The sequence below is a fragment of the Ambystoma mexicanum genome, chromosome 9 (genome assembly GCF_040938575.1).
Source record: "Ambystoma mexicanum isolate Mex_15411 chromosome 9, UKY_AmexF1_1, whole genome shotgun sequence".
Taxonomy (NCBI): domain Eukaryota; kingdom Metazoa; phylum Chordata; class Amphibia; order Caudata; family Ambystomatidae; genus Ambystoma; species Ambystoma mexicanum.
The window spans coordinates 990,329,350-990,357,116 of record NC_090931.1 but is presented as its reverse complement, the minus strand read 5'-3'; the positions used below and the strand labels follow the sequence as shown (position 1 = coordinate 990,357,116).

The following is a 27,767-nucleotide window of genomic DNA, read 5'->3' as shown; positions in this document are numbered from 1 at the left end:
CCACAGCTTAAGAGACAGATTTAAAAGTCTGAATTACACCGTTGGGAGAGCGTCTTTTATCACAGAAACCCTATACTTCTGTCTCAAATGCCCAATTGCTCATGCTCATGTTAAAGATCTCACTCATTTCATAAGGCCACGCTATATCACTTATGACATAAACACTGCGCCAGCAGTCCTCAATTAGTCACCAGGTGCATAGAATAGACCTGCAGTATATTTCCAGCAAGGTCCAGGCACCCTTTAGTGGCATTCCCCTCCATACAAAGAAAGCACTACTGAACATAGAAGGCAAAGCGGGCGGTGCCCCACAACTCCAGCACCAAAGTCTGGGGGCAAGGAGCAGGGCGGTGAGCTAAACACCTGGCACCAAATACTCAAAAAGCAAGAGAAGCTCACTTTCCCCCAGCAAACAAAAGGACACAAGGGGACACAGCAGGCTCACGGTCGCAACAGAGCTATGGTGCCGCCTCTTGTGCCTCCTGTATTATCCGTAGTGCACCAGGTACTCAGGGTGCAAACTGTGGTCACCCGGGACCAGGAACTGGCTCACCCTCACAGCTGTATGCTGCCAAAGCTGCCAGAGCACCCCTGTAGCGCATACACCAAGTCTTCGTCACGCTAAATGCTGACGCCTCCTGTATTATACGTAGTACACTGGGTTTGCAGGGTACAAACTGCAGTCACCCAGGACCAGCAACCGTCTCCTCCTGAAAGCTGTATGCTGCCGATGCTGCCGGAGCACTCCTGTAGCGCACACACCAAGCCTTCATCACGCTCAATAAAATTAGAGGAGCAGACCTTGCACTGTCAAGCCTCATTGAGTACACCATGTCCCGTATCCTAGACTCTGCAGCCGCTTCCAACAATGCTCATCCAATCGTAACTTTGCCCCGATCAGAGAGATGGCACTAGTGTGATATCAAATTGCTGTGGCTGTATAATTGTGTCCTCTTATTAGTCATCATGCCACAAAAGGCATAACATGTATTTAAAGATGTACATGCCAACAGACTGACTAAAGTATACACTTATTATAATTAGATCAGAGGTACAGAAGATTGGAAAGCCTACTCTGCCTGCACAAGCTTTGTGCGCCAGCAGAAGTCAGGGAAGATCATATGATCTTTGAACCTGCTTGTGCCACTGCAAAGCTGGTGCTGTAGATGTCAGAAGACTAGTTAAAGCAAAGACACATGTGTGCGCTATAATTTTGTCATGGAGCATTATCAGACCTCTCTTTCAGAAACAGAATTGCATGCATTATTTTAGTATAGAAAATGTCCTCACCAGGTGGCATTCTGTCACACACACATCACACCAACATAGGGCTACGTCTAACACACAATACATATTACACAGAAGCACTATTAACATGAGCATTAACAGACGATGCATGTGCAAATACATACAATACATGAAGGACAGAAACACCAATTATATGTGCATTTGCAGAAGATTCATGCGCACACACATCTCACACAATGGAGTTGTAATGAACATACTAGACATGTAAGAGAAACAGCATTCAGTGGTTACATGTTCACATGGCTTATGGGCAGACACATGACATGCATAAAACACACAGCAACAATTCACAGGCACGCTGTTGCAAATGATTCATAGGCGGGCATATACAATATCAACAAATTATAGGGATGTGAATTACATGCTATGCAAGTAAGCAAACAACATTCACATGCATATTTGCGGATGATGGATACACCGGCACACATGCTCACACGCACACAATGCTCCTGGGCCACACATACTTGAGCAGTCTGGTCCATAAGCCACAGCGACCTGCAGCCTTTAAGCCCATTCTGGGACCCACCTCGAGCCCATAGACCTGGCTAGTAGCCAAAGGCCACCACTTGTCTGAGGACTGACCCAAGGGTATGCTACTAGTCCATTGACAAAGCGATCAGGCCCTGTGGCCAAACCTTCATCTCTTTTTTTGGACCATATTCCACCAACCTCAGCCTTCTTAAATAATAATAATAATAATTTAGCATTTATATAGCGCTACACACCCTCAGGTATCTGAGCGCTGCTTATTATTACCCACAGTGTGTGGTGCTCATTCTCATTTATCGACCTCAGAAGGATGAAAGGCTAAGTTTGGCCTTGCCAGGATTCGGACCTGCGTCAGCAGGCTCTGCACAGATGTCAAAGCGAGCGCTCTACTCACTGTGCTATTGGACCGGCTTGGCTGGGGGTGACCATGGGCTGTATTATGCCTCATTTTGATTAATTTTCTTGATGGGTCCCACAAACACACCACGAAAATCTGAGGGCTGCAAAGACACATTTCAATGAGATTTTCAGGCCCCTCATCCAATCAAATGTACTGTCTTTGGACGATGCCAATTTATTTGCCTCTTACTGTAGCCACATACTAGTTCCTGGTACACAGATATAAATAGACAAATCAACGCCCTGAAAATGGCAGAAATGGTTCACAAATAGTTTTGCGTGACATTTTGGCAGGTTTACAACAAATCGCTGAACAGATTTGCATAAAACAAGAGAAAACCTGCTTTCAGGACCAGGTGCACGCTCCTCACAACATGTGGCACAAATCTATCCAATTATTCAGGCTTTATGTGAGAGTAAAGTTTGCCTTCTGAACAGGACATGGGTAACTCGGGTTTTGCGACACCCCTACAGCTCCCTCGCTCTCTTGATGGAACCTCACAAAACTTTCTAGAAAAATGTACAGCCCAGTGTATTTCAATGACAAGTTCAAGTTGGGCAAAAGTCTCTTAATCTAAAATAATTGACCTTTCAGGTGACTGTAAAGGATCACGGTACTTAGACAATTAACCAACAGCAGTACATCATCACGTTACTATGTAATGCAGAAGTTTACTATTTCCAAACAATCAAATACAACACAAGGTAAATTAACCTTCTCGAGATAGCTATAATATCTATGCTGGGAATTGTTTTAATCCCTTGATTTCACTTCTAAATGCTACAAGATTGATCGATGCATGTTTCAATCTGGTTTATGTTATATAACCCAACATGTGTGGTTCTTCAAGGCCTACATATCAATGACAGTAATTTTGTTAAGTCTGGAATTTCCTTTTTTTAATGTAAGCTACTTCAAATTTTGCTAGTTAAAAGGCACTAATTAATTAAAAGGGATTAATTAATCTTCCTCGCTTCAAAGATGGGAAAGTTTTGGATTTGATACCAAGTAATAGTTTTTCATTAGCATTCTGTCTACTCATAAATCGATGTATGTCATTGTATTAATGATTGGATGCTGTCTATCGTCTGTTACTTTCCATAGAAAACACAGAGGGGAATGGCAGTATTTATACAGTCGTATTTCCAGCACTCATGTTTGCTTTATCCTCAGCGACAATACAGTCAGCATACAGTGACTGCATACCCCCAGGGATTTGGGATTTACATGTGTACATCCAAGTGTTTTATAACTAAACCTCGCTCTTCTGTGGTAGGATTACTGTCTCTAGTGTTTCTCACTCTGTTGGCAATATGTTCTTTGCACAAAGCATCTTCTTGCCCATACAGCTACTTGCTTATTTCTAGAAAACTAGAGCGGGTTCTGCAGTCAATGGATTAATGGATATTCTAGTAGCACGCTGAGCAACTTGAGAGTATGAATTTCATGAAGAAAGCCTTCACAGGAACTGACACAGCGCCCTTAAATTCCATTCTGGCCCTGAAAAACCTTGACTATCTTGCTTGACGTGATGGCCATGTCATGACAGTTTAGCTAAACATCCTTGGTCCAAGAGACCTGGATACATGAGAGAAATCTTGATAAATACGATTAATTAAATGAAAGAGGTTGAACAAATGAAGCCAGTTTCCATGAAATAGGACTATCAGGGTAATTGTTTCAATTAGTCACATAATGCAGATGCCACTGACAGAATTCAAGAAGTGTATATCTTGAAAGCGTCCTTTTCCTCGTGGCCCCCTAGCGATATCCATGGCATAGGAAAAAGATCACAAAGTACATGATTCACACTGGAAAAATTAAGTCAGATGAATCATCAAATCAGGCATCAGACAAAGGTGAAGCAGTGCAGGTTGAGTGATATGGCCAGCCACAAAAGTTCCCAAAAACAAGGACCCAGATTTACAGGCAAGACATATGCTGGAAGAAACCGTGAGGATAGACAATCTTTACCACCTACAAAATATTTAGGAGCACCACCTATCAATTAATTCACACTTTCCAAACCCACCTTCTTCAATGCTTGCAAACTCTCAGCAATCAAACAACAAGTCAGTCGCTAGTCTTCTTCAAAGGAACTGGAGCAATGAACTTTACGCCAAAGTGAAACCACCTCGAGAAATACTTGCTTATGCACACCAAACAACCAGTAAAAAAGCATTATCAGTGTTGGATAACAACCAGAATGTGTATAAGTAAAGTGTACAGTGGAACATCTTTAAATTTGTTTGAGTTGCATTAATGAAAATATTGATCCAATGTCATGTTTGCTCTCTTTGTCGGACCATTAGTGTGAAGGTCACTGCCAGAGGGGTGGGCTCACTCTGCAGCTAATACCTTACAAAGCTCACCTCAAAATGTAGAAATGTACTAGGGGCTTCTTTCAGAAAATCATTGAGATGGAAAAGATCAACCAAAAACACACAAGCCAAATCAATGGCAGCAGGCATCTTCTTCAATGGCATGAAATGGGTAGACTTTGAAAATGTATACACTTTTACCATAATCACTGGACATCCTTAAGAGTCAGGTAATTCCACACTACAATTAACAGGTATGGTGTCCCCCCCCCCCAGTCTTAGCAAATCCACACTACATTGAGGAGGAAACCTACTTTGGACTCAAGAATGTAAATACCAAGGTCCTGACACCAAAATTCCATTTGAGCCAACTCTCGGGTTGCATTATCTCCACGATGTGCCACTGTGACTCCACAGATTTTCCGGTGCAGCTTGGTTCAGATGCTTAACGTTTGACCATACATCGGGCGTAGGTGTGCGAGGTGAGGACCCCGAACAAGCACACATGTGCGAAGTGAATGCAAGCAATGCTTCTGCCTCAATGGCTCCTAGCGCTAACTAGCCGTCGCTGAGCTCTAGCTTGCTGGTGTGTGAGCCTAGGTGTTCCCCATCGCTGGCCCACTGTGAAGTCTCCCCAAGCTCACCTAAAGTATCTGCAGCTTCTAGGTACCTAAGGTGGCATTATGTGAAGCACCCTTGCAATGGAAACAGTAACGCCACAGAGGGAGTCACAAGAGGGATGAGACTGGCAGATTGAGTCAGTAGTAACACTGCTAACATTATTGACAAGTTGTTAATAAATCCCTATTAATCGGAGCATCCCTTTATATAGCTGATTGCAGTAGCCCCAAGAGAACAACCAGATCAAAAGCCCAAGTGCCCCAAAGTGATGGCTCTCCGATCTTTGCTTTGTCTTTAAGTGAGGTTATTGAGGTCACCAAGAAGGTGTCTAGTTATAAAAATCCTGGCCCAGAATTTAATTCAGTTGTTCATTTTTGGGAATTGTGTTTAATGCTGTCAAAGGGGCCAGCAAGTCCCAAATAGTTGGACAAGATCTTTAATAGTTAGAATCCTTAAAAAAGGTAACCACAAACAAAGTGCAACTGACATCCCCTTGAGCACATTACATGCACTACGCCCACGGCCAGAGAGGCCGAGGGTCAGCTCCTAGAGGCCACCCGAGTGGCACTTAGAGGTTAGGACAAAGCGCTCAGGAGGCAGCAGATCACCCCGGGACTGGGTCCGTTTACCCCGATGGCACACAACCAAGACTTTGCCCCTGGGAAAGAAAACAGATTCTGGGCGAACTGGGGACAAGCAAAGACGCCCCACTTGAAAAATGTCTACTGAGCAGGTAACCCCCTCTCGTTTGAGGAATGTAAGCAGGCATTCGGAGTGGGCGAGAAAGAGCGTTACACGTACATACATATTAGACACTGGGTATCTCAGATGGAAGTGAAGAGGGCGGCCACCAGCAACCCAGTGTGTCTGGAACTGACTCTGCAGGAGGGAGAAACAGCGAGAGCGCTCTCCAAAATATGCAGACTTTTGGACAATGCGCAAATTGAGTACCCGCTAGCATACAAGCGTAATTAGGAGCGGGAAATGGGGGCAAATATGGAGGAGAGCGCAGAAAACATCAGTGTGTACGACAGTCAAAGAAACTGCCTACAATCTATGCTACAGGCGTTACATGTCGCCCTATAGGTTACATAAAATTAACTCCACCTATCCACCACCTGTTGGAGGGAATGTGGACACAGAGGGGACCTGTATCACATGTGGTGGGAATGCCCCAAAGCAAAAATATACTGGAAGGAGGTCCTGGGGCACATAGACGAAATAATGGGGCGTCAACTCCCACACGATCCAAAAGTGATTCTATTAGGTGCGGTGGCAGAAGGGGTCTACCCGGCATCTGGAAAGACAGCCGCCCTCATCACACAACTACTAATGGCAGCAAGACTGACCCTAGCCCAAAGTTGGAAAAATAAGGACAGCCCCATAATTGCATGCTGGTGGGTCAAGATATGCAACATACTGGCGATGGAGAAAGTGGGAGCATTAAAAGAAGGGAAATACCAGAAATTTCTGACAATATGGGACCCCTATATAGAGTTTGTGAATGACAGAGAAGCCCAACACTACAGACTAAGACTAGTCAGGGCACTCCTGAACTAAAATGCAGGGTGCAAGACAGCGGACAGAGAGAGGAGGTGCCAAAACATGCAGTTAGACACGGCGATACCCCCAAGCACCATAAAGGGGGTCAATGCAGAGCTGGACCACGATCTTTGGGGGATGGTGGAGGGTTGGAAGGGGGGATTAAAGTTGGGGGGATGATGAGTTCTTATGTTGTAAACAAGACTTACCATGAAGATAATGTGCAGTCATGCATCACCCCTATGAAAATGAAAATAAAGTTTTGAAGGAAAAAAAAGGTAACCACAGCAATCCCGAGTGCTGCCATCCGATTTCTTTCTTTTCTGGACGCTGCTGCAAAGCTCTTTGAGTAGTTGCTGCCTGTCTCACTGACCATTTGGGCTGAGAAACACTATCCAATATCCACGGTACAGTTTGGGTTTTCTGAGAGCTTGAGTACAGCAGAGCAAGCAATTCATTTGAATCGTATACTTTAATAATGCCAAGCTCTAGCTGCCTTTCATGGACTCACATTAATGGTGCAGATGCTTGCTGGTCCTGAGCCCTACTTATCATGGGTTAAGAATTTACATTCACGCTCTCTCCTGTTTAAATGTAGTGATAATATGTTTGCTTTGAATGCTAGGACATCTCAGTGGGGTGGGAAGAGGAGTGTAGGAGTGAGCTGTTACTGTAATCATAGTATAAGAGAGGGCGTGTTGTATTGTATATCTTTTGTGCATTTGACTCTAGTTTTAGAAAGAAAATCCTTGTTCCTCTTCTTAGATCCTGTCATTTTAATCAAGGTAGGCCAACACTAAGGTAAGTACCTACGGACAAGATGGAGTGCCATGCTATCCATAGCTACGTGTTGAGTGATTTCAGAATCAGGGGCAAGCTAGTTCCCCTGAAGGGCAGAGCTTAGTGTGGTTGGAACATGTATGCGACATTTTGTGTACTATGGGTGATATTTGATAGTGATATTTCTCACAAAACACATCTTATTTTTTCTTGATTGTATGTTAGATCTTAATTTTTAGACGTCTGTTCTGTGCAAGAATAATATTCTTCTTGAAATAAAGTGCCCGCCGCCCGCTTCTACGGGCCTTAAATGGGGCACTGTGTTGGCATGTTATTCTGAGCAGGGTACTTCTGTGCCAGTAACCAGCCAGATCAGGAGATCTACGACACCTGTGCTTCCATTCTTGCTACGCTATAGAGAAACGTTTATTCAGCTTACATATATATTTTTTAACCGACCATTATCATTTTAGACTATGAAAACCATTGTTATTAATTATATTATTGTATTGATTGAGTACGGACCTACCTTCCGGAACCAACATCGCGATTGGCAATAGATATTTAAGTTACTGTAGTGACTCACTAGTGCATATAACGCACCGTGAACTATATGTGCAACTCAGGCAGTACATTATAAAATAACCTAAGCACGTGCAGCGAAGTGGAGCTCGTTTTTCTTGATGCAATGGAGAGCATCAGGTCAGCGCTCCTTTTTCCCTTTTAAAACGTGTGGCTACAACCTGAGGACAGTGCATGTTACATTCGAGCCAACACTAGAGCATATATGCCATGCTAGCCAGCCTTGCCCAGCGTAAAGTAGTTTTTAAACAACGCAGGGAAAGTTAGGGCACTTGCACGCGATATAAAAACATGTCCACCCTGTTACTGGGAACTGACATCTAGGTTTGACTGGGGACGTTGTTGCCACTGCTACTCTGGTAAAATGCAATGTCTGTCATTGAAAGATTAACACATCTCCCCAAAGCTGCCTCCTTGCTCCCCTGGGTGACGACGAGCGTCGGTAGCTTGCCAGGTACCGGTGCCCACGGGACAGGCAGCAGTGGGCAACCTTTGCCTGCACTCACTGTGTACGTAAACACTAGAGAGAACCGCCATTCTTGGAGATTTGGTCGGGAAGCCCGCAGCGGCTCCGGCGCGAGTGGGCCATTTGGCTAAACTCGGCCATGCAAGGCGGCGCGAGTGAAAGATTCACAGGGAGAGGCTGTTCTTTTTCTGAAATAATATGAAATTACATCTACAGGGAGGGCAAGAATACCCGTGCAGCTCGCGTTAAGACAGACTGGGTCCAGTCATTGCCAGCCTTGATGCTGCCCTGCATGCCCCTTTCCGCAGGGCGACACATACCGCTCTCGGCAGTGTGGGTCGCTGCTGGTGCCCGTGGCGCCCTCCCTGTCCAGGGATTGTGTCCGGGGAAGGGAGCCCAGGGGCACCGGAGAGCTGCAGCCTGCACTGAGCGTAACTCGACTGTCAGAGGCTGGGTTCAACCGCAGGCGATACACTTCACACCGCCGTGCACAGAGGTGGCGTGCAGTCTGCAGTGGTACAGGAGCCCTGAGCGCACACCCGGGACAGGCATGGCACACTCCCGAAGCCCCCCTACACTAATGCACACACACACTATGGTCCGCGAAAGTTAAGCCTTAACAGGTCAGAAAGTTTAGAGAGCAGCAGAGAAGGGCAGCCCGAGTCCACGAGTCAGAGACGGGAGGCCATGGAATCCTTACCTGCTGCTCAGCCGGACCGGGGCTCGGCGCAGGGCACCGCGGGCTCAGGATGCAGGCACAGCGGGCAGCTCAGCGCCGGTCTCCGGGACGCGCGGCACTGCCTGACTGCTTCTGGGCTGCTGCTTCCGGTCTCATGTTCACTCACATTCTTCCTGGTTGACGGTGTCCCAATAAACCAGAGGCAGAAATAGCACCACCTACCACACACCGCCGAGAACCACGTGCTCCCCTGTCAATTCCTGACACCTGCCAGTGCACCAAGGGTTAACTGAGGGGAAATAGGGCGCAAAGCACAGCTCTTAAACGGCCCTCATTTGGAACCCGTTTTCGACATTCATTTTAAACTACCTCAGAAATACCAGTGTCATTACGTGGCTCCGAAATGGCAGCACTGCATCGTCTGAAAACGTCACACGGAGTGCCCAACCGGACATTCTTTCCACATGGCAGGGCCATACGTAAACAGTGGCAGGTTACATCCTGTAGGTGTGCAGTGCACAAGCCAAGGGCATCAGGGGCCGGATTGCAGAAACTTTGCACCAGTGCAAGTTCAACGTGCACGTATTAGCTTGCCATAATGCAAACAAACATTTTGCACTGTGACACGTTTACATTTGCATGTTATAGAATTAGGACAAAAGTGCCCTTAGTAAAAACAAAAAAACATGCAGTTTTGATGCATTTCTGCATCATGCTTCTACGGCTGTCATCCCCCTGGCCAGTGAGAGACAGACAGTGCACATGGGAAGATTCTGCGGCGGGGCAGAGCGATGCGCGTGCTTTACTCACGCAATTATCAATGGCCACGCACTGGAAGAATGTTCACATATTCGAATTTTGGAACGAAATCAATTATGTTGGAAAACATGTTATTAGTTTGGCCGCTCCTGCGGTTTATTTTAATCTAATCTTTGCACATCAATGATATTTTAGACTTCATATTTAATAGGCCCTCTTTAATAGACAGTCTTTCAGGGAGACAGTTCAGACGAGTCCTGGGAGGATGGACAGCCATGATTCTGTTAATGGCACAGGGGCAAGTATCCTTTCCTTTTTGTTAAACAGCAGCTAGGAAAAAGCATATTTTGCAAAGAAAAAAACAAAACGACTGCCATAACCCATAGTGCTGCCCCTCCCCTCTCTCCATGCCCTCCAATCCTCATGCAAGGTGTAATAGAAAGTCCGTCTGGAGCCATACGTCTCTCTCTTTTCTGCCTGCGAAACTCGACCTCCACCACTCGAATGCCGGTACCCTTGACCCTGTATCAGATCCCGTTCTGGCAACGAGTTCAGTTGAAATCTGAGAAAATCTGTCTCTGACAAAGACTACAAGAGACCAACAACAATGTTAAGAACTGTCTCTGACAAAGACTACAAGAGACCAACAACACTGTTAAGAGGGGGCCAGGGAGGGAGGCATAATACTAATCTCTGTGCCATTAATAGAACCATGAGAGTTCACAACACTACTGGGACTAATCAGAATTCTAAGGCATGGCACAGAGGCTTATTTTGAAGCCGAGCAAGCACTGCAGTAGAATCATTCATAACAGGTGTACACTAGAAAGTGTAAAACGTTGATGCGTTGGCCCAGTCAGCCGCCTTGAAAATATTCTCGAACCTAGCACCCTACCAGAATGCTGTATACGCCCTAGCATCCCTGGCGCAATGGGCTCCGGACATCGCTGTGTCTACTCCAGCCTCCTACATATCCTCATTGACCCACAGTAGATATTTTATTTGAGCACCACACACCGTGGGTAATAATAAGCAGCGCTTAAATGCCTGAGGGTTTGTAGCGCTATATAAATGCCAAATTATTATTATCATCATTATTATTATTATTATATAGCATCTATTCATTAGCTGGCAACCCAACCTAATAACCTCTGGCATACTGTCCCAGCCCACAATTCTGGGGACAAGAAACCGCCTATGTCATGAGTCAAAATATTTATTAAGATAAATCACTGCAAAGGTGGTCCCCGTACTTCATGTAGGGGAAGTCATCACAAGACATCAAAGGCATAGTTAAACGTGGCTGCCTGCGGTGATTGCACTACATATAAACGCACGCATGCTGACACACAGCAGCACCATTAGTGATATTTTTCACAATTCTAATCCTAAATTACACAAGGCAACCTCTGAGCGGCGTTCAATTCTATGACCAAAATATTGTTTATCGGCCAGCGCATTATGAATCTTCAATCAACATTTACCAAAACCAACTTCAGTCATTAAATAGCAGATCCAGCCCATTTTATTTTCTGCAGTATCGGAAACAAATATTACTACGAGACCAAAGTTACATAGACAATATATATGTATTCAAGGAAAAAACTTTAGTTGTAGGGACATTAAGGTGAGAACTAAATGCAACAAAACCCTGGAAATTCAGCTAAATCCTCCTTAACTTCGCACCCCCTGTTGCGCAGACTATGACCACAATGATGACATCACAGATTACATCACTGATGACATCACTAATTACATTACAACAGTAACTGGCATTAAGCATGGCCGTCAGCCATGGTCAGTGTGCATGGGCAAATATATTTTAACACATGAATGGGTACAGGTCATGGCCTTCAGTTAAGGGCAGTGGTCACAACCTTCACCCATGTGCACTGAATATTTTAAAACGCTAACAAGCTACCAACCATAGGTTTTTGGCCTTTACCAGTGGATGCATCTTTCAACAGTGTCCACTATATATTATAGACATTGAACAGGCACCAGCCCTGGACCTTAGCACAATACTGGCCAGTGGCCACAATCTTTGACTGTGCGCACAATATATTCTAACATACAAATGGGCCACTAGCCATGGCCTTTGACCTTCAGCAGTCTGTACATCTTTTGGCCATGTCCAGTGTACATTTTAAAATAAAGAAATGCAATAAGCAATGGCCTTCACACATGCCCACTGTGTATTACACAACACTAACCAGCCACTAGCTATGGCCTTCGACTGTGCTCACTGTATATTATATACACTAACTATCCACCAGCCATGGTTTTCAACATAATACTAGCTAGTGCTGTGCCGACTGTATATTCTGACATATTAATTGACACTAGCTATGGCCTTTAACCATGGCCACTGACTACAGCTTTCAACGTTGCCTACTGTATATTTTTAAAACAGTGATGGGCTACTAGGCATGACTTATAACCATGCACATTGGTATTTTTGAACACTAACTGACCACTAGCTATGGCCTTTGGTGCTGGCCACTGACGCCAGCCTTTGTCATGGCAAAGTCTACGGCCTACATTTTTATTAAGGTAATCAAATTATTCATGCGCTAACTTATAAATGATGCTATGTCTAATTCCATTATTGATGTAATATACAATGCAATCAGTGTTGTCACCAGTGATGGCATCAGTGATGTGATTTGTAATATCATCATTGTGGTCATAGTCTGCGTAACAGCGGGCACAAAGTTAAGGTGGATTTCGCTAAATTTCCAGGGTTTTGTTGCATTAAGTTCTCACCTTAATGTCACTGCAACTAAAGTTTTTACTTGAACTTCAAGCGTTTTGTTACAAGGTATTGCTCACCTTAACTTCCCTGCAGCTAAAGTGTTTTCCTTGAATTTCAAGGGTTTTGTTATCCTAAACACAAAGTTGCATATTTTAAAATATTGTTATTTGTAGCCGCAGCTACCGCATCAGCCAATGAATTGCAGGATTTTACGTGCGCGAATAACACGAGCAATGTCTGGAGTGCTTTTATTCGCAGCTAAACCACTGCCCGTGTTAACAGTGTAACCACGGAAACAAACAAATGGAAGATTTGAATTACTGAAATTGCATAAAATAAATTACAATAGATATTGTAATATATTTTTGCAGTCTGTGTTCAATTTTATCTATTTTTGTAACTTAAAAGGCGACCCTTAAAAGGGCAATTTCAGGGGACGGAAAGAGGGCGATGGAATAGGGGAGGAAAACACATAAGAATGAAACATCTAACAAAGTGTTACGCTCACCTGATCTCTGTGGGGATGTTGGGGCACATTTGGAGCCCTCCCTGGACTTGGCTCCCCTGGATCCGGGTTTACCCCCAGCTGCTGTAGTGTGGACTGCTCTGGTAGCTGGCAATGCCCTGTTGTTTTGTAAAGATGAGCTCTCCGTTCTGCTTCTCTTCAGCAGGGGTGCTGTAGATAGACCTAGTTGCTTCACTGGTCCGTATGCATGATGGCCCAGACCGGCTGCGACCAATCCACTTTGGAGCTAAGTGTTCATACTAACGATTATTGTCCGTATGCTTTTGCAATGTCTTTCCCAATGATTCTTGTCTGTAATTCTTATAATGTGTTTCCTTTTCCCAATAGGTGTGAAGATGGCCATGCTGCATCGAGGTGTTGGAAGCGAGTCCAAACGGTGCCAGAAGGGGAATGGAGCGCCCCCACTAGAAGGTAAGTATGGTTTCAAGGTGGTACGCAAGGCTTAGGTATTGCGCGGCAAATCATTAAATGTTTATGCAGTTTCTAACCTTGTGCGTTCCTTTTCTCTTGCAGGGACAGCCTGGCTTCGGATGATGGAGAGCGGCAATCCGAGAACCTGTCAGCGGCTCATAGATGGAAGATCTGTGAGGATGCTGGACGAGAAGAAGACTCCCGCGTAGATGCGCTCGGAGAGGTGAGGATGAGACGAGCTGCAGGCGATGGATTTGCAGAGACAGGTAAGATGCGCGCTGTAGATGCTGAGTTGAAGATAGCTGCGCTTCGAACGACAGTGTGGCTGATTCAGGTAAGATGCGCGTCGCAGAGGAAGAGTTGAAGTAGCTGCGCTGTGAGCAATGGTATGGCTGATTCAGGTAAGATGCGCGTCACAGAGGTAGAGTTGAAGTAGCTGCGCTGTGAGCGATGGTATGGCTGGATTCAGGTAATCAGGTAGGTGCGCGCTGAAGACGATGTCCAGGACCTGAAGAGATGCGTGCTGAGCTGGAAACAGGTAAGAGATTCAGACGCGGTAAGCGTTGCGCTGCGCACAGCAGACTAACAAAAAGCTTCTACATGCGGGTGGGGCTGGCTAAAATAGCCTGGCCCCAGCCACTCCCCATTAGCTCTGCCTTGTGGCCCCACCTCACCACTCCCATAGACTTCTGCATGTGCCTTGCAATGCCTTCCAATGGCCACGCCTGGCCTGGATGCACGTGCTTTGGACACAAAGTGCGCAGAGCAAACTTTCTTAGGACAGGGTCCATTTGGACCCTTTGGAGGATGAAAGGGATGACCCTTGGTTAGTGGCCATGACAGCACTCCCGCTCAAGGCCCCTCTCATGGGCGTTCCTCGTCCTGGTCCTGGTTTGGTGGGATTGTCTTGATGGAATTGCTTGACTAGTCGTGGAGCATGGACAAACTCGACGGGTTCCCATGTACGATCTTGAGGTCCATAACCTTGCCAATCAATCAAGTAGTATAGTTTTGATCGCACAATCTTGGATTTCAGAATGTTCTTGACCTCATACTCTGGTTCACCTTCTATGATCTCTGGCTCAGGTGGTATTGAGATTCTGGTGTTCGGTTTCATTGGTTTTAGAAGGGAAACATGGAACACCGGGTGGATTCGCATGTTGACTGGTAATTCCAATTTCATGGCAGCCGGGTTAATGATGGCTTTGATAGGGTAAGGTCCAAGGTATCTTAGACTGAAGGCCAGAGGTCCCTTCAATGGAATGTTTTTGGACACCAACTAAACTTTATCCCCGACTGCATACTGCAGGGCCTCTTTTCTATGTGTATCCGCAAACCTCTTTTGTTGTTCCTTGGCTCAGTTCAAGTTTTCAGTAGCTTCATTAAGTGACTGAGTGATGATTTTATGTAAGGAAGTGATTGCTGGCATTTCCAATTTGTCAAGCGGATCGAAGGAAGATGTCCTAGGATGTCAGCCATTCATTGTGTAGAATGGTGTCTGTCCAGTACTAGTATGCATAGAGTTATTGTAAGAAAATTCAGTTAACAAGAGAATGTTTTTCCAGGACCCTTCCGTCTGCTGCAACATACATCTCAGGTATTGCTCGAGAGTCTGGTTGGTCCTTTCCGTTTGACCATCGGTTTGGGGATGGTGACGCGTGGATAACCGCAGGTCGATTTGGGCTATTTTACAACACCTTTTCCTGAAAGCTGAGATGAATTGCGTTCCGCGGTCAGAAACTAGTACAGACGGAAAAACATGTAATTTTACGATTTGCTCCAAGAATATTGTGGCCAGAGTAGCAGCAGTGGGAAGTCCTTTTAGTGGAATAAAATGTGCGATTTTAGAAATAGGTCCACTACAACCAGGATTGTGTTAAACCTCTCACAGGGTGGTAGATTGGTAATGAAGTCCATAGACAGTGTATGCCACAGTGCTGGTGGTACTGTTAATGGGTGCAACAGCCCTGCAGGACGTGACTATTGGGATTTGAGTTGTGCGCAAACACCACAAGTTGTAACAAATTGGGTAACATCTTTTCTCCAGGTGGGCCACCAATAATTCTTTTGGATCTTGGCTCGAGTCTTAGCGATTCCAGGATGTCCTTCCACTAACGACCCATGGTAGTTGGATATTATTTTGTCTTGTACTTACTTGTCTCGGATATATAGTCTTCCTTGAAAATAGGGTAAGTTGTCTTTGATGGAGTACATGTCTCCCTTACTCAACCATTCTTGTTGGGCTAATTGATCCATTTGAGATTTTAGATCGGCCTTCAGGTCTTCCCAGCAGACTGTTGCAGCAATCTGGTGTGAATCCGTTCTTCAGGAATAATGGCCACTGGTTCAGATGTATTGAAGGCGTCTTTGTCCTCCCCCATGCATGATAAGGCGTCTGCTTTACCGTTACACACTCCTGGTCTGTAAGTTATGATGAAATCATATTCGGTGAAGAAAAGAGCCCAGCGAAGCTGACACAATGATTTAGCCTTCACCGTTTTCAAATATTGCAGATTACGATGATCTGTGATAACCGTGACCGTGTGTCTTGCCCCTAGAAGGTAGTGTCTCCAGGTTTTGAAGGCTCCTTTAATTGCTAGCAGTTCCTTGTCAGTGATTGCATAGTTCTTTTCTGGTACAGAACATTTACGGGACCAAAATGCTATGGGATGTAACTGTCCCGTCTCAGGATCCCTTTGTGATAGTACTGCCCCCATGGCTATACTGGAGGCGTCAGTTTCAACCACATAAGGCAGATCAGGTCGAGGATGCCTAAGAACAGGCGCTGAGGTGAAGGCCTGTTTTAATTCTTGGAAGGCGTTCTCCGCTTCGGAAGACCAGAAGAATTTTTTATTCTTTTTCAGGAGAGACTTGATAGGATGGACGATCTGTAAAAAGTTGGGGATAAACAGTCTATAACAGTTAGCAAACATGAGCACACTTTGCACTCCTTTGATAGTGGTAGGGATGGCCACTGAAGAATAGCATCCACCTTGCATGTATCCATATGAACTCCTCGTGGAGTAAGCTTAAAGCCCAAAAACTCAACTTCCGGGAAATTGAAGAACATTTTTCTAATTTGGCAAACAGCCGATGCTGACACAGTTTTTCCAGAACTGTCCTTACATGGCCAACATGATCTTCCTTAAATGCTGAGTAAATCAGGATATTGTCGATGTAAACAAGGATGCAGACGTCTAACAGTTTGTGAAGTACATCGTTCATGAAGAACTGTAACGCTGCTGGTGCATTGCATAACCCAAAGGGCATCACCTGATACTCGAAAAGCCCATAATTAGTTTGGAAGGCTGTCTTCCATTTGTCGCCCCTTTTAACTGTCACGAGGTGATAGGCTCCTCGTATGTCTAGTTTTGTGTAGATTCGAGCATTCTTCACCTGATCGAGTAATTTGGGGATGAGGGGAAGAGGGTATCTGTTCTTAACAGTGATTTGGTTTAACGCGCTATAATCTATACACGTTCTGTGGTCTCCCTCCTTCTTGGGAATGAAGAAGAGAGCCGAGGAGGCAGGAGACTTAGATGGGCGGATGAAACCGTTAGCTAGGTACTGATCTACGTAAGTCCTTAGATGTTGGTTTTCTTGCTCTGTTAAAGCATAGATTCGACTACAAGGTATTTGTGCTCCAGGGACCAGGTTGATCTGGCAGTCGTAAGGCCTGTGTGGAGGCAGGGTAATCGCTTGTTCCTTTTGGAACAAGTTCTGATAGTCCAGATACTCAGGGGGCAAGGCACCAGAGAGCCCCAGGATGGGTTTAGCTTTGACTTTCGGACTATTCACGCTCTTGTGGTAGCAGCTTTTGGCGCATTCTTGAGGAAAGGTCAGCACTCATTTTGGCCAGTCAATCCTGGGGTCATGGGTTTATAGCCACGGCATTCTTAGGATCATCTGGAACTGGGATGCCCCAATAAGATCGAAAGAAATGTCTTCCCAATGACCGTCCTGACACATCAGCATAACTTTGTTGGTATGTTGTGTTACTGGGCCGGATGACAACAGAGAGCCATCCACTGCGGTGACGTTTTCCGATTGTAGTTTCTGCTGGAGAGGGCAGATTCTGATCGATATAGTTTCCCACCGCTCCACTGTCAATATACACTTCCAAAGTATGTACCTTTGATGGTTGCTGGTGGTGGACTACGAGTACCGGAATGACCAGGTGTGAGGTCTGAACAACATTCTTCATTTCACTCGACAAGTGGACCCCTACGCTTGTCGAGCATTGGAGTTTTCCGGGGTCTGATCTTTTTCATCGTTGCTGTTGTCCGTTGCACCTACTATTTTCTTGGGAGGTTTTATTGGGCAATCCCAAAGAAAATGTCCTGCCTTGCCGCAATCTAAACAAAGTTGTTGTTGCCTCCTTTTTTCTCTTTCAGCTTTGGATATAGAGGCCCGTAATCCCCTAATCTGCATGGATTCGGTTGACTCCTGAGTTTTCCCATGGTTGTATCTGGGTCGCATATAAACCGACCTCCCCTCGGTTCTTATGCGGTCCATCTTTCGGTCTTGTAACCTATGGTCCAGTTGTACTGTCAGATAAATTTTTTTTTTTTTATTTTTTATTTTTTGTTTTTGATGCTTACGCATCATTACAAATTTAAAACACATGCGAAAATAGAATAACATTTTTTACAATCGATTTACTTCTATTATAAAATTTATGAATAAAACAAAATTACTAGATAGCAAAATATTAGAGACATATCAAATATACGCACGTTCACTTTTGAAAATATTCCTAATGCACAGACAGATTCTCCAACCAGAGTTTCCACAATTAGATAGATTACATAGTTCGTAACAGAAAGCTATCAAAAACGTTCGCCTTTAATTATACCTTGATGGACCTGTCCACAATCTAAAAGGATGTATACATTAGCAAAACACAATTACAATGCGATATATCACGTTTTTATAAGTCTGGAATCGCAGGTTGTAGAGAGATTGCTACATCAATGATTTTTATCAGGCGTACCGTTGCCAAAATAATTGCCCTTGAGGCGCCCCACATACAGCGTGACCAAATTAAGTCTCTTCCAAGCTGGGTATTGCTAGGACTAAAGGCAGAGATAATTCTCTGTCTGTCTGCTTCAGAAAATGGACAAATCATAAAAAGATGTTTTAAAGTTTCGCTATATTCTGCAAGTTTACAAAATCTACAAGTAATAGCAACAGAGATATGTTCATTGTAGGTCCAAAATTGAGTTCTTGACTTAGTATGAATGAGATCAAATCGAAATCGCATATAGATTTCACGGGTCTCAGCACTAGGACACAGCATGAGATAAGGTAGACGTGGAAACTGTGAGTGTCTATAGGATGCATATTCCGCAAATGATACATATTGAGAAATCTGGAGGCAAGTTGTAGCCCAATCGTTGTTGAAAAGCCGTTTATGGGCAATATTTAATTTGATCTCTAAGTCTTCGGCAGTAACATTAATCCCAGTTAGAATATCAAATATTCGTCGTCGAAAGTGTACAATCGATCTAGGTTGTGATTCTCTCAACATAATGTGGAAATCTTCGTAAAGCGAGTTTTCCAATGGGAAATTCATTTTAAGGAAAAGTTTCAAGAGCCGCCACTGATGTCGAGATGCTAAGGAATTTAGGCCTAGTTCATGGCGAACAAGTGCATTTGGCAAAGAGGTAGGAAGGTGAAGAGTCACCTTCCACAATTTTGCTTGAATTTTGTTTAAAAAGACCGACAAATCCATCAAGCATATATCCAGACCGTACAATATGATAGCCTCTACCTTTTTTGAATAGAACTCAAACAGGGGTGCTAGAGTAAACTTACAATATTTGCGATAGATTATACGCATTTGATTTTGCAATGGTAAGATTTTTTCAACAATTGCTTTTTTCCAAAAACTGGCAGAAGCATTATTTGCCAGGTTGTAGCCCAGATAAACCACTTGATTAACGATTTGAAGGTATCTGGAATCGATTTGCCATTTGAATTTACGAATTTTTTTTCTTTTGGAACATAATATAAGAATGTTTGATTTGGCAGCGTTGATGGATAAATTGTTTTCACTACAAAAGGAAGAAAAGGTATCTAATTTGCTCTGAAGACCCGAATGTGTACTATCAAATAAAAGTACATCATCAGCATAGGCTAGCCAAGATAAATGAAGCTTGCCAAAACGGACCGGATTAGATTCAGAGAGATCCCAGATACCCTCAATGTCACTCAAGTATAAATTAAATAAGACTGCTGCTAGATTGCAACCCTGCTTGACTCCAGTAGCTGTGGGGATGGAATGTGTCAAAAGACCGCTGCTTGTAATCCGTACCCGGAATGAAGTGTTATGATGTAAAAGAGCAATAAGTGCTACTAAATCGGGTGGAAAGTCAAGAAGCAGCATCTTGTCCCACAATCTGCTGCGAATTACAGAATCAAAAGCAGAGGATAAGTCCAGGGAGGCAATAAAAATTGGACCATTTGAAGGGTCATGGGATTTAGCAATCAGATGTGCAAGAATAGTAGCATTTAATTGGGTCCCCATGTGTTTTCTGAAGCCAGTCTGAACTTTATTTAGTATCTTCCGTTCTAAAATAAATTTCTCAATATCTTTTAGAAGCAATAGGGCAAAAATCTTTGCTGCCACATCAATAAGTGCAATTGGCCTAAAATTAAGTGGATTATTTAGTGGACCTGATTTATGCAAAGGAATAATAATAGAACAGGTCCAGGATGGGGGAATACTTTTTGATATGAATATAGATTGAAATACCTTCAAAAGTATGTTGGCCCAGAATAAAGGATCATCTTTTATCACACAAGGCGGAAGACCATCCGGGCCAGCACATCTTGAGGATTTTAGCTTTGCAATTGCTAACAGGATATCATCTAAATCCCATGAGCAAATCTCGGGTATGTATTTGGTGAAATCTGGTAAGTTTACTTTATGAAAGCGCATGGGTAATGAATATTTATGCTCAAAGAAATTGAACCAGGTGACACCATCGATAACTGAGTCCGCGTGGTGAAGGTCTGGGTTGGACGAGGCTCTAAGAATTTTCCAAATATCCCTGATGTTGTGTTTACAAATTAAACGAATTATGTTTTGATTATCAAGTAGATGAAAATTAGCGCGAGTAGATTTAAATTGCATTTTGAAATTTCTTTGGAGAGTCTTTTTAGCTTTTATATAGCAGGAGGAACTCATATTCAGTAGATTTTTCGCAAGAAGGCGAAAGGCAGAATTTTTTTCCTTTTTTATGAAAGCAAGACTAGAAGCTAGGTTTGGCGCTAAGGTAGAAGTAATAGTCTGTTTAGCACAAGATTTTGCTATGTCTCTAAGATGATTTTGTATCATCTGAGTATTCCATAAGAGTAACACTTCAGAGGAATTATGATCAATATGCGGATCCGGCCACCAGTCTCGATTGACTAAAAAAGTCAATCGTCGACATGTGGAATGATTCCAGCGTATTGACAATGCGGGCCTATCATTTTGTACTAAAGCTAAGATGGGTAGCTTAATAAATACATCAGTTAGAGCTGAAAAGGTGCACACTAGAATGGCATGATCACCATATTGAGGAAAAAAAGGAGTGACTGGCGAAAGAAGGCCTGACAAAAACTTTGAAGAAATTATATAATCAATAGTAGAATAGGCATTCCCCCTGTGCCAAGTACATGGGGAGCTTGAACAATGTGTTCTGATTATATCAAGGTCCCAACCCGCAAAGAAGTTAATCCATTTAACACCATTTTCATAAGAATTTTTGCTATGTTGTGACGCAGCATATAGGGAGATACTAGAAGAGGTTGTATGTAAGTGTGCATTAAAATCGCCACCAATTAAGATCTCTGCAGGAGCATGATAGTAATGAATATCCATAAGCGCGGCATTAAGAAGGGCAAGCGCGTCAGCTATGGGAAGAGAAGAGGGATTCCAATAAAGTGATATAAGCACCAACCTTTTTAACCCATGAATGTTGATGTTGATATCGATCATCAAAAATAATTGTGTAGCAATCTGGTGGTTGATTGTAAAGCGCAACTCATTGTTGAGTAGTATGGAAATGCCTCCTACTGGGCGCCCTGTTAATGGTTGAGTCGCTACTTGGTGGAATGCAGTAAAACCATCCAAAAAAAAATTGTTGGAACACATGGTTTCCTGTAAAAACATAATAGAAGGAAGTGAATTTGAAGCCCTATTTTGAAACCGCTTTAGAAGGTTCTTAAAACCACAGCAGTTCCAGGATTGAAGAATGAAATTTTTACATTATGAATTTAAAGATGAAGAAGAAGTAGAAGCTGCCGGTATATTAGGAGGGAGTAAATTGGGTAAGGTCCCCAAGAAGCCATTTAGAGCAGCAGTCAAGGAAGCGAGTTGTGTTAGGATTTTATCATTTTCTGAGGTGTCGGTTAAAGAATCTTTCGAAGTATGAGAATTTTTTATCAGCTGAGGCGGGGCGAAATCTAGAAATTGCATTGCCTTTTCCAGAGCTGAGAAAGCCTGCAGTTCCAATCCCAAGAAGAGCAAATCAGTTTTATGCTCCCAAATAAGTTTAGCAATGATCGGGGAAAAGACTTTGCAGACCATCCGATTATTGTTAATCAAAGGGAGCTTTATCCAATCAACATCTTGTGAAATAAGGTTACGCAATGAAGGAATTTTATACAACGTATTCATTAAGAAGGAACGGTTAATGGGTACCAAACCATTGATTAGAGGATTACTAGACCAACCAATCAGTGTTTGAGTTTCCTCGGGAATATCATTAAAGGCAACTAGATTTCTATTAAGTATTGTAAGTGTTGATGTAGGGGGACCGACTGGCCTAGATAAAGCCGACCCCTCTAAACTTTCAACACAGATAGGCGGCATAGAGGCAGCACATGTGGAAGTTGTAGTAGGCATAAGCTGGGTGGGGGAGGCATTTGATTCAGCTAACAACAAAGGAGTATTTTGTACAGGTGCATCGGAAGATAGAGGCTGACGCATACTATTCTGAATAGCAGAAGTTGTGGGTTCTATCTGCAATACTCCAAGAGATGGAAGATGGTTCAGCTCTTGGGTAGAGTGCAGATTAGGAGGATTAAAAGGATTATGATCCACAACAACTGATTTGGAGTTAGCCACATTAATTAAGCATGAAGTTTTTTTATTCTCTATAACAGGGAAGAACTTGCTTAAATTAGCTTGACAAGAAGCGAAAGGTGGCATGCTGCCTCCACCACATGCAGCATCTACTACAGCCTTTTGATTTTCTAAGGAATTTTCTACAATAGGGGAAAGATGTGTGGACCGTAGAAGTTTCTTTTTCCCTTTTTGTGTTTTTTTAACGGATTTCAATTGCAAGGCAATTTGGCTTTCTTCATTTAATTGACTCGAGTTTAGTTGTAGATCTTCAGAATCCAATTGCGAGATGTTCATTAGAGCATCAATTGAATCGCAAGTTGCAGCAGAACACTGCTGAAAAGGTACTACATCATCAATAGAAGATGAGAGGTTTTTATTTACCTTTGATTTGTTTCTGCGTTTCAGCGCTCTCTCATATGCCTTTTTCATTCTACGTGAAGGATGATATACAGTTGCCGGTCTATCAGAGTCGAATACTGACTCAACAGAATCGGCACCATTTAGAAGATTCGTGAGGGCAGATGGGCTATCTGGAGAGGTACGAATAGTCATCTGAGAATCAATCGGAGGGAAGGACGGCGCCATACCAGTATCTCTTAAATCAAATAATTTTGAATTGAACATAATTTGTTCTATTTGGAGAATTCTGTCATGTTGGAGTTTGGCAATTTCTGCTAACTCTGTAGAAGAGAAGATAGGATTTGTGCCATCTGCTGATGCCGATGGAACTACTGCATTCGCAAAAGAAGTAGGCATCCCGTTAAGCAGAAGGGGAGCATCTACTGTTTGAGTGCTTTGCGAAATGCCGATACGCTCAACAAGGATAGGAGCCAGACTCTCCACCACTGACTCAGCCAGACGTTGGGGACAAGCTAAATGAGAATTATAACGAGCTTCTTGGGATAAGATAAAACCCTCAAGTTTAGCAAGTTGCACTGAATTCGATGATATCGAATTCTTTACATCTTTTAGAAGTTCATGAGTGAATTCATGTCCTTTGTCAAGTAAGTTTAGAATACGCGACAGGACTGGGAAGGAGTGTAACTCTTGTTCAATCAAATGGGAAGAATTCATATCAATCGGTATGGGCGAGATTAGGGGTTGGGAGTGTACCTGAGCATTGGCGAAATCTTGAGGTAAATGTTTAAGGGTAGAATCATGGCTAAGAGGATCTTCAGAATGCAATTTTCTATTTGAAGAAAAAGTGCAAGGGGGAGAACTTCCCAATGTTTTAGTGGCAAGACACTCTTGCGCAATTCTGTTGGAACAATATGCGTCTGGAAGTAAGATAGAATGAAAGTGTACTTGCTCTCTTAAGCCACAAGAGGCTGCAGCCGGCGTAGAGGGTCCCAGCGAGAGGCTAATGCGGCGCTCTAGGGCCGATATTACACCAGGCGCAAGCATCGAAGTATCAGAAATGGTAAGAGGCAATTTGCCAAGTTCACCCGAAAAAACATCGGACAAAGTGTCCACATTGTTTGCTGTTTCTAATGAAAAGGGAATATTTATTTTGTCAACGTACAAGGTATCAGGTGGCTGAAAAGCATCTAGTAAAGCCAAGGAAGGTTGAGGGGGAGACATCGCTCCTCTAGGATGTGAAGTGTCAATATGGAGGGCACTGAGAGAAGGCGAACGCTGCGTAGCTTCCCTCACTGGATCGGCGTCCGTGTTTAATTTACGGTGCTTGGCTGACTGAGGGAGTTTTGTCACTTCTTTCAGACATTTGCCATTCCTCAGTGTCACAAGGGTAGTATCCATGGTAGTCGCTATCTACACCTGGTAGAAAGAAGACAGTACAGTACACACCAAATTGGAGATTATGCAAACTAAACCAAGTTAGGTGTAAGACAAGTACGTCTGGGAGTGAGAAGCATCTAAATGAAACTCCCAACTGACAATCAATAACTGGCAAGAAGCTAGAGAAATTGCGCACCACGCGCCGCGCACCGCGAACAGCCAACAGTCCTTTGCGGTGCTTCGCGGTGCGCGGCGCGTGGTGCGCCAGAGAGCCGAAAATAAAGGGAGGCGTAAGGGGCGTTGCCAGGCGCAAACCACTCACAAAGAGCCTTCAAAGTAAAAAAGAGACAAGGTTAGTAAGAGGTTAGAAATGCAAGGCCTCTTCCTTTTTCTTTTTTTTTTTTTTTTTTTTTTTTTTTAAATTAACTCCTCCCACAGTCCACAGTCCAAAAGCACACAGTCCATTCTCCAGGCCGTGAGGAAGTAAAATGAAGAAAACTCCCAATCACCTGGAAATGACGAAAGTCAGGCACTGCGAGGGGTTACATCAAAGGACTTCCTCCTTGCAGAACGGCAGCACAAGTGTGAGGCCAGTTCACGAAGTAGTTTTCCAAGCGGCACAAAGAAAACCGCGTCAGATTAATGTATTCTGCACAACCCTCGGGAGGGTTGACCACTTAGGCGAGTACATCCTTTAATTCCCCATGCAATCCTCGATAGAACAGTGTGGTTCTCTTTTCTTCGGGTCAGTTGGTTTGTGCAATGAGGCGATTAAAGGTGGCAATATACGTCAGCAGATCATGGCTTCCCTGCCTGAGGGACAACAGTTTGTTACATAGGGCTTGTCCTTGGGTGTGTCTAGCAAACAACTTTTTCAATTCCCGTTGAAATTCCCCAAAATTGTGAAGTGTAGGATCATCCTGGTTTACTAATGGTATGGAACAATCCGCTACGCTGCCTCCCAAATATGAAAGTACAAAGGCAACTCTGGCACTATCGTTAGGGAAGGCACCAGGGCGGCACAAAAAGTGAAGACAATACTGGTTCATGAATATGGCATATTTGTTGCGATCACCGGTGAACCGTTCGGGTGGGGCCAAAAGTACAGCCCTCGGGAGTACCACTTGAACTGGTAGTGATGGCTGTGGCAAAGGGTTTGGTGCGATTCCATGTAAAGGAACTTCCCCTGCATGAGTTTGAAGCATCTGCGTTCCCAGATCGTCAGTTCGTTCTCGAGCGACAATAAAATCCCTTCTTAAGGCATTAGTCTCTTGTCTGGAGGCATGCCCTTCAGCCCGTAGTTCCCCCAGTAATTGGGCCAACTGGTCAGTCTCTGAGGTTTCCATAATGCCCATGCAGAGGTTCGGAGTGGCTTCGCGTTCTGTTATGCTCACCGGATCTCTGCGGGGACGTTGAGGCACGGTTGGAGCCCTCCCTGGACTTGGCTCCCCTGGATCCGGGTTTACTCCCAGCTGCTGTAGTGTGGACTACTCTGGTCGTTGGTAATGCCCTGTTGTTTTGTAAAGATGAGCTCTCCGTCCTGCTTCTCTTCAGCAGGGGCGCTGTAGATAGACCTAGCTGCTTCACTGGTCCGTATACGGGATGGCCCAGACTGGCTGCGACCAATCCACTTTTACGCTCACCTGGTTCCCACGGGGGTGTCGATCAGAACTAGACTGCTACGGTCTCCACCAGTGTTATTCGTAGTGCTGAGACGGCTGACTGGACCGGCCCTCCTAGCTTCGTTTGCTTGATTCGTAAAAGGAGTTTCCTAAAAGCAGGAGAAGGGAATTAGCCACCCAGTGGATGCGAGGAAACACTTGCTTAATTCGTTCCCTCTAAGCACCTCTGATATTCCCTTTTACTGTCTCACCCTATTGTTTGTAATGATGAGCTCTCCATCCTGCACCGAACGCAGGGGCGCGTAGAATTCCAGTTGCTTCACTGGTTCGAAGATTTTGGGCGAGTTCCAGACATGTTGGACTCCGTGGTAAGTGGCTAGGAGCCGTAAGTATAATGTCTATAGAGTTCAATTGTCTGTTATTCACTCGTTTTCCCCCTTTTGTCTTGCAGCTTGAACCGAGAGGAGTTCTCCTGAAGCGCTGCAGGTTGCGCGCAGGTAAGAGTCTGTATTACCCAGCCCTGTCCAGTAAAAAGTAAATAAAATGTCTTTAACAAGTGTCTTTTCCTCCCACAGGTGCAGAGTTAAAGATGTTGAATGCCGATGACAGATGACTAGGGCGGTAACTCTGGTGAGTATAATATGGTTGTTTTTGATTGTCTTTGTTGGCACCCGGCTCACCTTGTTATCCCTTGTCTCTCCCAGATGCCACGGATGCAGCGATGAAATGATGGCAGCAGCGCTGGACCGTGGAGATGAAGACTGGTAAGTATGGCGGGGCGCTACTGCTAGCGATGCAATGCTTTTATTTCTGAAGTCTTTTTTCCCAGTTCGTAAGTGCGGCGAGTTCGGGAACAGATGAAGATTAGAAGGTAAGTTCTTGTTCTCTTATCTTCCTTTCTTCGAGGATGATGTCCAGGTTCGAGGCCGGCGTGGCAGAAGACAGGATGCTGCAGGCATGGTGAGCGTTACGCTGCTGAAATGCAGAATAACGCAAAGCGTGTGTTGATGGTCGGGCGTGGTTTAAATAGCCTCAAAAAGTAGTCCCAGGTAAGAAGTCCCTAGAACCACACCCGAGTAAAAAATAGTCCCTGTAGTAAAATAGTTCCCTCCAGGTTTCACGTTGGCCTGGATTCAATTGCAGCATGGTCTGCCTGAGGTAAGTAATGACTATGAGCCTGCCGCCTAAGGTGCCAGGACTGAACCCAGATAGCCCCTAGCCTGGGCTGCTGAGGTTTTAATAAACATCTGGATGCCTGCTTCCGGGGCTGATGGGCTAGGTCCAGATACCCGGGGGTAGGCATCATGACAGCACTCCCTCCCAAGGCCCCTCCTAAGGTTGTTCTTCCCCTGGGCCCTGGTTTGTCTGGGAAGTTCCGATGGAATCTCTTCACCAACCGAGGTGCATGAACGTGGTCACTGGGCTCCCATGACCTTTCTTGTGGTCTGTAACTCTTCCAATCGATTAAATAAAAAAGTTTTGATTTAACCATCTTAGAGTCTATGATATTTTTTACCTCAAATTCAGGTTCTCCATCTATCAGGATGGGGTCAGGTGGTTTGATTAATCTTGTTCCGGGTTGAACTGGTTTTAGAAGTGAAACATGAAAGACCGGATGGATCTGCATATTAGAGGGTAATTCTAATTTGAC

The 27,767-nt window shown here is 44.2% G+C and overlaps 1 protein-coding gene across 3 annotated transcripts in view; it reads right to left on the bottom strand.

Moving 5' to 3' along the window:
* The window catches only part of MAP3K20 (mitogen-activated protein kinase kinase kinase 20), a 1,515,864-nt gene extending 1,506,522 nt beyond the window's left edge, over positions 1–9,342 (bottom strand). For all 3 annotated transcript variants that reach the window (XM_069616229.1, XM_069616231.1, XM_069616232.1), the window contains exon 1: positions 9,210–9,342. The gene's annotated coding sequence lies outside the window, so the exon portion shown is untranslated. The remainder of the gene's footprint in view (positions 1–9,209) is intronic.
* Positions 9,343–27,767: the final 18,425 nt, after the last annotated feature.